Genomic DNA, 12,707 nt, shown 5'->3' with positions numbered 1-12,707 from the left:
TATTATAGGAACTGGTGATTTGAAAGTGGACAGGGCTTCGAGCCAACCCTGATCTAGCCAAATATTCTTCCCGAACTCTGTCTTCTCTCTGCTCCATACATTTGATACAATGCTTGATTTTTCTTTTTCTTTTTGGAGATATCCGCAACCTTCCAACATTGTACAGAAACATTCTTCAATCTCCTGCAGAGACCTGAGAATGGAAGGTTCAGGAGGCTGCTCTCTTTATCATGTGTCAGCCCTTTTAGGTTCCAAGGAGAGGTTCACGGAGGCCTCTGAACCTGAGAACGTCCCCCTGATGTTGGTCATTAATTGACTGACCTCAGGGTCTGTCACCAGGCATGGTCATGAAACCACAGTGTCGTGGGGGAGGGGAAGGTATCGGAAATTTATAAAGAACTTGTGGAGTGGGAGGAAACCCAGGTACGCAAGATAAAATGTAAATGGGAAGATGAGCTGGGTAAGGAGGTAGAGGCGGGTCCGTGGGAGGATGCGCTGAGCAGAGTCAACATGTCCTCATCATGTGCCAGGCTCAGCCTGATACAATTCAAGGTAGTTCACCGGGCACACATGACGGTGGCCCGGAGGAGCAGGTTTTTTTTGAGGTGGAGAACAGGTGTGTGAGGTGGGCCTGCAAACCATGTCCACGGTGTTTTGGGCCACGCCCGAAGCTTAGGGGATACTGGCAGTGATTTGCGGATGTCATGTTACAGTATTAAAAGCGAGGGTGGAGCCGAGTCCAGAGGTGGCGATTTTTGGAGTGTCGGAAGATCTGTGAGTCCAGGGGGCGAGAGAGGCTGACATTTTGGCCTTTGCCTCCTTGGAAGCCCGGAAACGGATATTGCTAGCGTGGAGGTACTCAAAGCCCCCGAAATCAGGGGTATGGGGTAGTAACATGGCTGGGTTTCTCAGACTTGAGAAAATTAAGTTCCCCCTGAGAGAATAATGTTAGGGTTCATTCTGATGTGGCAGCCGTTAATCGACTTCTTCGGAGAAAACTAAACCGTCAGGAGATTCAATTCAATGGGGGGGGGGGGGGGGGGGATAGGGGGGAGTGAGGCAATATTTTGTTGAGATTAGTCGGGGACGGAGGGGAGGGAGGGACGAGTTACGCACTGAACTATGTTTCCATTGTGTATTTGTATCTTTTATTGTTATAAAACCATAAATGCCTTAATTAAATGTTTTTAAAAAAAGGAAACAACAGTGTCCCATCTCCACAGTCAGTTGATTACATTACCTCAACTCGATAATAAAAGCTTCATAATCTTTATTAGTGTCACAAGTAGGTTTACATTAACACTGCAATGAAGTTACTGTGAAAATCCCCGAGTCGCCACATTCCAGCACCTGTTCAGGGACACAGAGGGAGAATTCAGAATGCTCAATTCACCGAACAAACACTTCTTTCAGGACATGTGGGAGGAAACCGGAGCACCCGGAAGAAACAAACGCCGACACGGGGAGAACGTGCAGACTCCGCACAAATAGTGACCCAAGTTGGGAATCGAAACGGGTCCCTGGCGCAGTGAAGCAGCAATGCTAACGACTGTGCTACCGGGGTCTGATGTGCCAACCAGTGTTAATCCCTTGGAGTGACCCCTTCATACTTTCACAGGTTCCTGGATATGGGAATTAAAATTTAGAACATACAGTGCAGAAGGAGCTCATTCGGCCCATCGAATCTGCAGCGACCCACTTAAGCCCTCACTTCTACCCTATCCCCGAAACCCAATAATCTCTCCTAACCTTTTTTTTTGGACACTAAGGGCAATTTATCATGGCCAATCCACCTAACCTGCACATCTTTGGACTGTGGGAGGAAACCGGAGCACCCGGAAGAAACCCACGCAGACACAGGGAGGAAGTGCAGTGAAGTCTCGAGAGGTTTGGAAGAATCTCACGAGGCAACTCGAGCATCGTGAATCTCGCGAGATTCATCAGCCTAGTCGCGCCTCCAGGTCAGGCGTGATGAGGCCATTAAATCAAGCCATTAATTTCTCTAGTTTCCTTAACTTGATGGACTTTAGGTTTCCGCCATCTGTTTTCTTAAACATTAGTCTATAGTATGGCTTTTCTTCTAGCAAAGCTGAGAGGTTTCTCATCTAGCCTTCTAAACCACTGCTTCTACAGAGCTGTGTGAACTGCCTTATCTCTCCCTATCTATATCCAACTACCCACAAATTAGCTACACTAAAACTTAGAAGCTTATCTACCTCACAAGGCCCCAGTTGCTAAGGAACACCCACAAGCTTATGCCTTTAATGTATCTTTCACGTCATAGCCTTCTCTAAGAAGGACACAGTTGGAACTTAACAAAGCTACACACATACAAACACCTTTGTCTGGCATGAATTAAACTACAGGTTTTAGCCTTCCAGGCACAGAAACATTGAATCAAACCCATTTAACCCTATACCTTATTTCTAATGTTTACCAATACAAAGAAAAATCCTTTAAAACTACCTTTGTTTTCCTAACATACCATGCTCAAATTTTTGAGATAGCTTGGGTGGGATTCTCCATCCAGTGATGGCAGAATTGCGAAACAGGAGAAACACACACACACCACCGGGCACCTGACAGGATGCCATACTCCGGTGCCTTGACAGCAGGGTCAATGCATTCTACTCCGCACATACAATAAATACTGTTGGCATATCATCAACGAGCCTGACTCGGTATTCGCCGGGTCTCCTGCGATGCTCCACCTTCACCAGGATGAAATGAAATGAAAATCGCTTATTGTCACGAGTAGGCTTCAAATGAAGTTACTGTGAAAAGCCCCTAGTCACCACATTCCGGCGCCTGTTCGGGGAGGCTGGTACGGGAATCGAACCGTGCTGCTGGCTTGCCTTGGTCTGCTTTCAAAGCCAGCGATTTAGCCCAGTGAGCTAAACAGCCCCTTACAAACCCTTACAGCCCCTTGCATTAGGAATCACCGATGGTGAGGTTTACTTGTGATTTTAAAAATCGGTATACAGGCACCGTGGCTGCTGAGGGAGAGAGAGAAGGTCGGACATGCAGAGGTGTAACCGTGAGCTGCCGGACCTGCCGCTGGAATGGGGGGGCTGGGGGGGGGGGGGGGGGGGGGGGGTCTTGGTGCCGGGGGCGAGCAATGGGGGATGCTGGGTGACCCGGGGATAGGCCATGAGGCTGGGCTGACGAGGCACTGACTGCCATTGCCACAGCCTGCAAGGCAGTCTTCTTGCTGTGTGCCCCACTAACCAACCATTGTGGCCTGTGGTTGTGCAGAGTGATACCACCGTATGGGTGCCCCCACCCCCCAAGTACTCCACCCCCCCTACCATGCAGCCCACCACCCCCTCACCCCACCCAACCTCAAGCCGGGTGCCATCTGCCAGCGGGGCATCACATGGCCCCCCCAAGGGCAATGCCCCTACAGTAGCCCCTGCAGGAGGCCACGGCACGAACTGCTGGTATAGGTAGGGCCAACCACCGGTAATCCTGCCGGCAGGCATGGGTATCAGCAGGGATGGGCGCGGGGCCAGAGGCCCATGCAGTGCCTGGCACAGACATGGCCAGGGGTGCGGTGCAGAGGGCAGAGTGCCAGAGGGACAGCAGGTGGTGGGGAGGAGGGGGGATAGAGAAGGGAGAAGGCACATGGGGGCAGGACCACCATCCAGCCCGTGTGCACCCTGCTAACATTCTGCCTTTGACCCCCTGCAGGCAATGGCAATAGGAATCCAGCCAGGAATGGTGGCCTTCATCCTGACCACCACATCCCTGGGGGATGCACTGAGGCTGTACAAGCTGGAGCTGCCGGGGGGAGGATGCTGCAGCGACGAACCTGCCCCAGAGGAACAGGAGCTAGCCGGTGAGGATGGGGAGCTGGCCACCCAACAGGCTGAGGAGGAGGTGGGAAAGAGACACAGCACCAGGCCTTATGTGTACCTGCAGCACCTGTCCTTCGAGGACCTGCCGGACCGGGCACGTCGTTAAAGACTGTGCCTGAACAGAGGGACAGTGTGACATATCTGCAGAATCATGGCGCACCTGGCACCACAGGGTATGAACATAGAACATACAGTGCAGAAGGAGGCCATTCGGCCCATCGAGACTGCACCGACCCACTTAAGCCCTCATTTCCACCCTATCCCTGTAACCCACAACCCCACCTAACCTTTTTGGTCACTAAGGGCAATTGATCATGGCCAATCCACCTAACCTGCACGTCGTTGGACTGCGGGAGAAACCGGAGCACCCGGAGGAAACCCACGCACACACGGGGAGAACATGCAGACTCCGCACAGACAGTGAAATGGGGGAGGACAGCAACTCCCTACCCATTAAGTCCCCACGCCGACGGGAGAACCGGCGCCAACCACTCCGGTCAACAGCCCCCAAACGTGCAGAATTCTCACCACGTTAGGGGGCTAGGTGGGGGCCGGAGGGGTTGGCGCCGCTCCAGCCGGCACCGAAGGGACGGCTCGCATTCGCGCATGCGGCGAAGGGCCGGTGTGATCTCGCACATGCGCAGACCAGCCGGCGTATTTTGGCGCATGCGCGGAGGGTTCTCTTCTCCATGCCAGCCGTGGTGTCGAGGCGGGATTCACACCGCTCCCGGGGATTATCCTGCCCCATATTTTCCGTTCTCGCTCGTGAGGGGTCTCGCCCACGGACGAGACCTGAGAATCCCGCCCTTGTCTCTCTTTTCAGCAATAATCAAAATTCTGTACCACCAAGAAACTCCTTTATTAAAATTAAGGCAGTAATTTTAACCCAGCCTGTCCTTCAGGGTGTTGACAATTTTCGGTGAAAATCAATTAAACACGAGTTTCTTTTTAAGAAAACCAGTACATCGCTTTCATTGCAAATAGTTAAGAACATAGAATTCCTACAGTGCAGAAGGAGTCCATTCCCATCAAGTCTGCACTGATCCTTCAAAAGAGCTCGCTACCAAGGCTAGCATTGATCATGGCCAACCCACCTCACCGGCATATCTTTGGACTGTGGGAGGAAACCGGAGCACCCGGAGGAAACCCACACAAATGTGGGGAGAATGTGCAGACTCCGCACAGTCAACCCAAGGCTGGAACTGAACACGGGTCCTTGGCGCTATGAGACAGCAGTGCTAACCACCGTGCCACTATGCCATATGGCCCCTTGACCCTACTCCACCATCCGTCTAACCCCACACATCCCTGACTCCCTTGTTGAGAAAAAGATGTCTATTCTCAGTCTTCAATATTTTCAATAACCTAGCCTCCAGTGGAATCTGAGATAGAGCAGTTCAAACACTGTTATGGGGCTGGTTTAGCACACTGGGCTAAATTGCTGGCTTTGAAAGCAGACCAAGGCAGGCCAGCAGCACGGTTCAATTCCCGTTCCAGCTTCCCCGAACAGGCGCCGGAATTTGGCGACTAGGGGCTTTTCACAGTAACTTCATTGAAGCCTACTCGTGACACTAAGCCATTTTCATTTCACACTGATGACACTCTGAGAGAAAGAAATCCTCCTTTTCTCTCTTAGATGAGATATTAATTATTTGAAACTGTGCCCCCCTCGATCTCGATTTCTTCCATGGGGAAATATCCTCTCAGCATCTACCTAATCAAACCTCTTTAGAATCTTATACTGTTCACAAAGATCAGCTCTCATTCTTCTAAATACCAGTGAGTATAGGCTCAACCTTTCTTCATATGAGAACCCTTCAAGTCAGCATGTGAACCTTCTCTGAACTGCCTCCAATGTAAGTATATCCCTCCTTAAATACGAGACCAAAACTATTTAGTTCTCTAGGTGTTATCTCACCATGCTCTGTACAATTGTAGTAAGACTTCGCTATATTTATATTCCATCACTCTGGCAATAAAGGCTAACATCCCATTAGCCTTCCTGATTCCTTGATCTGCTTGCATGCTGTTGTTTTGAGATTCAAGTACAATAATATAATCTTTATTAGTGTCACAAGTTGGCTTACATTAACACTGCAATGAAGTTACTGTGAAAACCCCCTAGTCGCCACACTCCGGCGCCTGTTTGGGTACACTGACGGAGAATTCAGAATGTCCAATTCACCTAACAGCACGTCTTTCGGGACTTGTGGGAGGAAACCGGAGCACCCGGAGGAAACCCACGCAGACACGGGGAGAACGTGCAAACTCCGCACAGTCACCCAAGCTGGGAATCGAACCCAGGTCCCTGGCTCTGTGAAGCAACAGTGCTAACCAGTGTACTACCATGCTTCCCAAGAACACCTATATCCCTGTATGCCCACATCATGCTGCAGACTCCATTTCAACACTATGCTGTTTTTCAATTCTTATTACCAATATGGACAGTTTCCCACGTGATACCCCATCTGCCAATTTCTTGTCCACTCACTAAGATTCTGGAAAGGGATATAGATATATTATGTCCACCTCAAATCTTGCTTTGAAGTTGACACATTGGCTACAATACACTTTGTCCCTTCATTCGCGTCATTAATATAGATCGGTAATAGTTGAGGTCGTAGTGCTGATCCCTGTGAAGTCGCCACAGTCACCCCTGCGGCACCTCACTAGTTACAGTTTACCAACTCATACATTTATGACTGATTCCTGTTGGTTACTCAATCCTCTCTCCGTGCTAACGTATTACCTACAGCACTATGAGCTCTTAACTTCTGCAGTAGCTTTTTATGTGGCTCTTACAGAATGTCTTTTTGAAAATCCAAATATACTACATCTACTGGTTCCCCTTTATCCACCCTGCCCATTATATCCTTGAAAAACCCTAAATAATTCGTTAAAAATTTATTTCACATAAAAACATGCTTTGACTCTGCCTGATGACAGTATGATTTTGAAAAAGTCCTACTTTATCCTGAACATTGGTTTCCAAGGGCGGCACGGTGGTGCAGGAGTTAGCACTGCTGCCTCATGGCACCGAGGACCCGTTTTGATTCGGGACCCGGGACACTGTCCGTGTGGAGTTTGCACATTCTCCCCGTGTCTGCATGGGTCTCTCCCCCACAACCCAAAGATTTGCAGGGTAGGTGGATTGTCCATGCTAAGTTGCCCCTTAATTGGAAAAAATTGAGTACTCTAAATTTATTTACAAAAAGAAAAAGAAAAAAAAAACAAAGGTTTTCAGTCTATTACCAATGACTGATGTAAGTCTAACAGGCGCAAAGCCTCCTTCTTTCTGTCTCCCTCCTTTCTTGAATAGCGGAGTTACATTCGCAGTTTTCCAATCCACTGGAACTTCTCCAGAATCAAAGGAATTTTGGAAGATTATAATCAATGTATCCACGATCTTTGCAGCTGTATCTTTTAAGACCCTCGGCATTATTTAATGGAGGTAACTGGGAACTCACTCGCTGGCTGGAAAACTTTCAAGAGCCCACATTGCATCTTTCAGTGAAGGTCCATTAAATTAAGAGCTATTTGAACTAGTGGCAGGCCTTTATCTTGGATCCCGGGACAGAAGAGAGTTGTTGGCCAATCAGAACTGCTTAGCAGAGCAAAGCAGGTGTAGTGCCTGCTGACCGCACTGCGCTGGAGAGGCCTGGGATCACGCTGGATCCCGAGCAAACAGGTCGGTGAGGGTTGGATGGGGGGGGAGGTAGTTCGGCAGAATGGGTGGGGGTATCTCTTTAGCTACTCTCTTCCTTTTTATATACATGTAAAAGCTCTTACTGTCTGTTTTTTTAATTCTTTCTAGTTTACGTTCATGTTTTTGGGAGCTCTGCTTCTGAGAGGACTCCATTGTGTCAACTCTGAACCTAACTTTCCCGAGCTGCAGATGCTTAGTACAGGTGGAGTTGCTGTGGATCACACTTGTGCCATCAGCTCCCAGACACCACGCTACCAGCTCTACTAAAGGTATTGTACTAATTAGGGTTTTGTGCTTTCAAATATCAGCGCACTATCGTGGAATTACATTAAACGGTTTAACAAGTTAAGCTATAAATTCAATACAGTGCTTCTACTGCCTGGTTCTAGTTATATGACTGATTCAATTTAGAGAATAAAACTGTAAAACTCACTATCTAATCACCTACCTGCTCACCAGACCTCAGTTCTCAGGTTTCCCTATCTCTCACTCCCTCTCTCAGACTGCTCCTTGTTGTTTAAAAGACTAGAAACACAGCACCTCCTTCACTGGGTTGAATTTCCCCATCCAGGCTTGGGTTGACAAGTGGAAGGTAATATTCGCACTACACATGTGCCAGGCAATTATATCATCTCCAAGAAGAGAGGATCTAACCATAGCCCATGGCATTCAATGGCGTTACCATCGCAGAATCTTCACCTGAACCAGAGGGGTACCAATATCCTGGGGGGGAGATTTGCTAGTGCTCTTCGGGGGGGTTTAAACTAATTCAGCAGGGGGATGGGAACCTAAATTGTAGTCCCAGTGTACAGGATGTTGAGAGTAGTGAGGTCAGGGATAGGGTTAAAAGTTCGAAAGAGGGCACCGGCAAGCAGGACGCTAGGTTTGAAGTGTGTCTACTTCAACGCCAGGAGCATCCGGAATAAGGTGGGTGAGCTTGCAGCATGGGTTAGTACCTGGGATCTCGATGTTGTGGCGATTTCAGAGACATGGGTAGAGCAGGGACAGGAATGGTTGTTGCAGGTTCCAGGATTTAGATGTTTCTGTAAGAACAGAGAAGATGGTAAAAGAGGGGGGGGTGTGGCATTGTTAATCAAGGAAAGTATTACGGCGGTAGAAAGGACGCTTGAGGACTCGTCTACTGAGGTAGTATGGGCCGAGGTTAGGAACAGTAGAGGAGAGGTCACCCTGTTGGGAGTTGCCTATAGACCTCCGAATAGTTCCAGAGATGTAGAGGAAAGGATTGCAAAGATGATTCTCGACAGGAGCGAGAGTAACAGGGTAGTTGTTATGGGGGACTTTAACTTTCCAAATATTGACTGGAAATACTATAGTTCGAGTACTATAGATGGGTCAGTTTTTGTGCAGTGTGTGCAGGAGGGTTTTCTGACACAGTATGTAGACAGGCCAACAAGGGGCGAGGCCACATTGGATTTGGTACTGGGTAATGAACCCGGCCAGGTGTTAGATTTAGATGTAGGTGAGCACTTTGGTGATAGTGATCACAACTCGGTTATGTTTACTTTAGCAATGGGCAGGGATAGGTATATACCGCAAGGCAAGAATTATAACTGGGGGAAAGGCAATTATGATGCTATTCGGCAAGATTTAGGATGTATAGGATGGGGAAGGAAACTGCAGGGGATGGGTACAATCGAAATGTGGAGCTTTTTCAAGGAACAGCTACTGCGTGTCCTTGATAAGTATGTACCTGTCAGGCAGGGAGGAAGTTGTCGAGCAAGGGAAGCGTGGTTTACTAAGGAAGTTGAAGCACTTGTCAAGAGGAAGAAGAAGGCTTATGTTAGGATGAGACATGAAGGCTCAGTTAGGGCACTTGAGAGTTACAAGTTAGCCAGGAAAGACCTAAAGGGAGAGTTAAGAAGAGCGAGGAGAGGACACGAAAAGTCGTTGGCGGATAGGATCAAGGAAAACCCTAAGGCTTTCTATAGGTATATCAGGAACAAAAGAATGACTAGAGTAAGATTAGGGCCAATCAAGGATAGTAGTGGAAAGTTGTGTGTGGAATCAGAGGAGATAGGGGAAGCGTTAAATGGATATTTTTCGTCAGTGTTTACACTGGAGAAAGTAAGAAGTCTTACAACACCAGGTTAAAGTCCAACAGGTTTGTTTCAAACACTAGCTTTCGGAGCACGGCTCCTTCTTCAGGTCCTGAAGAAGGAGCCGTGCTCCGAAAGCTCGTGTTTGAAACAAACCTGTTGGACTTTAACCTGGTGTTGTAAGACTTCTTACTGTGCTCACCCCAGTCCAACGCCGGCATCTCCACATCATACACTGGAGAAAGACAATGTTGTCGAGGAGAACACTCAGGTTCAGTCGACCAGGCTAGATGGAATTGAGGTTCAAAAGGAGGAGGTGTTAGCAATTTTGGAAAATGTCAAAATAGATAAGTCCCCTGGGCCAGATGGGATTTATCCTAGGATTCTCTGGGAAGCCAGGGAGGAGATTGCAGAGCCTTTGTCCTTGATCTTTATGTCGTCTTTGTCGACAGGAATAGTGCCGGAAGACTGGAGGATAGCAAATGTTGTCCCCTTGTTCAAGAAGGGGAGTAGAGACAACCCTGGTAAATATAGACCTGTGAGCCTTACTTCGGTTGTTGGTAAAATGTTGGAAAAGGTTATAAGAGATAGGGTTTATAATCATCTTGAAAAGAACAAGTTGATTAGCGATAGTCAACACGGTTCTGTGAAGGGTAGGTCATGCCTCACAAACCTTATTGAGTTTTTTGAGAAGGTGATCAAACAGGTGGATCAGGGTAAAGCGGTTGATGTGGTGTATATGGATTTCAGTAAGGCGTTTGATAAGGTTCCCCACGGTAGGCTATTGCAGAAAATAAGGAAGTATGGGATTGAAGGTGATTTAGCGGTTTGGATCAGTAATTGGCTAGCTGAAAGAAGACAGAGGGTGGTGGTTGATGGCAAATGTTCATCCTGGAGTTCAGTTACTAGTGGTGTACCGCAAGGATCTGTTTTGGGGCCACTGCTGTTTGTCATTTTTATAAATGACCTGGAAGAGGGTGTAGAAGGATGGGTTAGTAAATTTGCAGATGACACGAAGGTCGGTGGAGTTGTGGATAGTGCTGAAGGATGTTATAGGATACAGAGGGACATAGATAAGCTGCAGAGCTGGGCTGAGAGGTGGCAGATGGAGTTTAATGCGGAAAAGTGTGAGGTGGTTCACTTTGGAAGGAGTAACAGGAATGCAGAGTACTGGGCTAATGGCAAGATTCTTGGTAGTGTAGATGAACAGAGAGATCTCGGCATCCAGGCACATAAATCCCTGAAAGTTGCCACCCAGGTTAATAGGGCTGTTAAGAAGGCATATGGTGTGCTAGCCTTTATCAGCAGGGGGATTGAGTTTCGGAACCACAAGGTCATGCTGCAGCTGTACATAACTCTGGTGCGGCCGCACCTGGAGTACTGCGTGCAGTTCTGGTCACCACATTATAGGAAGGATGTGGAAGCTTTGGAAAGGGTTCAGAGGAGATTTACTAGGATGTTGCCTGGTATGGAGGGAAGGTCTTACGAGGAAAGGCTCAGGGAATTGAGGTTGTTTTCGTTAGAGAGGAGAAGGCTGAGAGGTGACTTAATAGAGACATATAAGATAGTCAGAGGGTTAGATAGGGTGGACAGTGAGAGTCTTTTTCCTCGGATGGTGATGACCAACACGAGGGGACATAGCTTTAAATTGAGGGGTGATAGATATAGGACAGATATCAGAGGCAGTTTCTTTACTCAGAGAGTACATAGAACATAGAACAGTACAGCACAGAACAGGCCCTTCGGCCCTCAATGTGGTGCCGAGCCATGATCACCCTACTCAAACCCACGTATCCACCCTATACCCGTAACCCAACAACCCCCCCCCCCAATTAACCTTACTTTTTTTTAGGACACTACGTGCAATTTAGCATGGCCAATCCACCTAACCCGCACATCTTTGGACTGTGGGAGGAAACCAGAGCACCCGGAGGAAACCCACGCACACAGGGCGAGGACGTGCAGACTCCACACAGACAGTGACCCAGCCGGGAATCGAACCTGGGACCCTGGAGCTGTGAAGCATTTATGCTAACCACCATGCTACCCTGCTGCCCCAGAGTAGTAGGGGTGTGGAACGCCCTGCCTGCAACAGTAGTAGACTCGCCAACTTTAAGGGCATTTAAGTGGTCACTGGATAGATATATGGATGAAAATGGAATAGTGTAGGTCAGATAGGCTTCAGATGGTTTCACAGGTCGGCGCAACATCGAGGGCCGAAGGGCTCGTACTGCGCTGTAGTGTTCTATGTTCTAGAATCCCCCACTATCAACATCCTGGGGGTTACCATTGACCAGAAACAGAACTGGACTAGCCACATTAATACAGTGGCTACCAGAGCAGGTCAAAGGCTAGGAATCCTGCAGTGACTAGCTCACCTCCTGACTCCCCAAAGCCTTGCTTGTTATCCACAAGGCACAAGTCAGGAGTGAAATGGAATACTCTCCACGTGCCTGGATGAGTGCAGCTCCAACAACACTCAAAAGGTTTCCCACCATCAAGGACAAAAAGTCCATAATGTATGCAATCTACAGGATGTGCTGCAGGAACTCACCAAGATTCCTTAGACAGCACCTTCCAAACCCACGACCTCTACCATCTAGAAGGACAAGAGCAGCAGATAGCAGGGAACCTCACCACCTGGAGGTCTCCCCCCCCCCCCCCCCCCCCCCCCCAAGTCACTTACCATCCTGACTTGGAAATATATTACCGTTCCTTCACTGTCAAAATCCTGGAACTCCCTCCCTAACAGCATAGTGGATGTACCTACGCCACAGGCACTGCAGCAGGTCAAGGCAGCTCACCTCCACCTTTTCAAGGGCAATTAGAAATGGGCAATAAATATTGGTCGAGCCAGCGATGCCCACATCCCTTAAATTAATTTGAAACCCTCCCCAAATTCCTGTATTGTGATCTTTTGTTTAGTCAATGAAGTATTGCTGAATGTAACATTTATAAACATATTGTGCAATCAAGAATTCAATTACAAAGCCATTTTTCTGCAGAGAATTTTAATTTAGTTTTGTGCCCTGATCTTCAATGTGTCAGTAGATTAACGTTACTCTAATATGATTGCGGAGGTATGAT

Source organism: Scyliorhinus canicula, chromosome 10 (genome assembly GCF_902713615.1).
Source record: "Scyliorhinus canicula chromosome 10, sScyCan1.1, whole genome shotgun sequence".
Classification (NCBI taxonomy): Eukaryota; Metazoa; Chordata; class Chondrichthyes; order Carcharhiniformes; family Scyliorhinidae; genus Scyliorhinus; species Scyliorhinus canicula.
The sequence above is the reverse complement of the archived record's forward strand: the minus strand, read 5'-3'. Positions refer to the sequence as shown.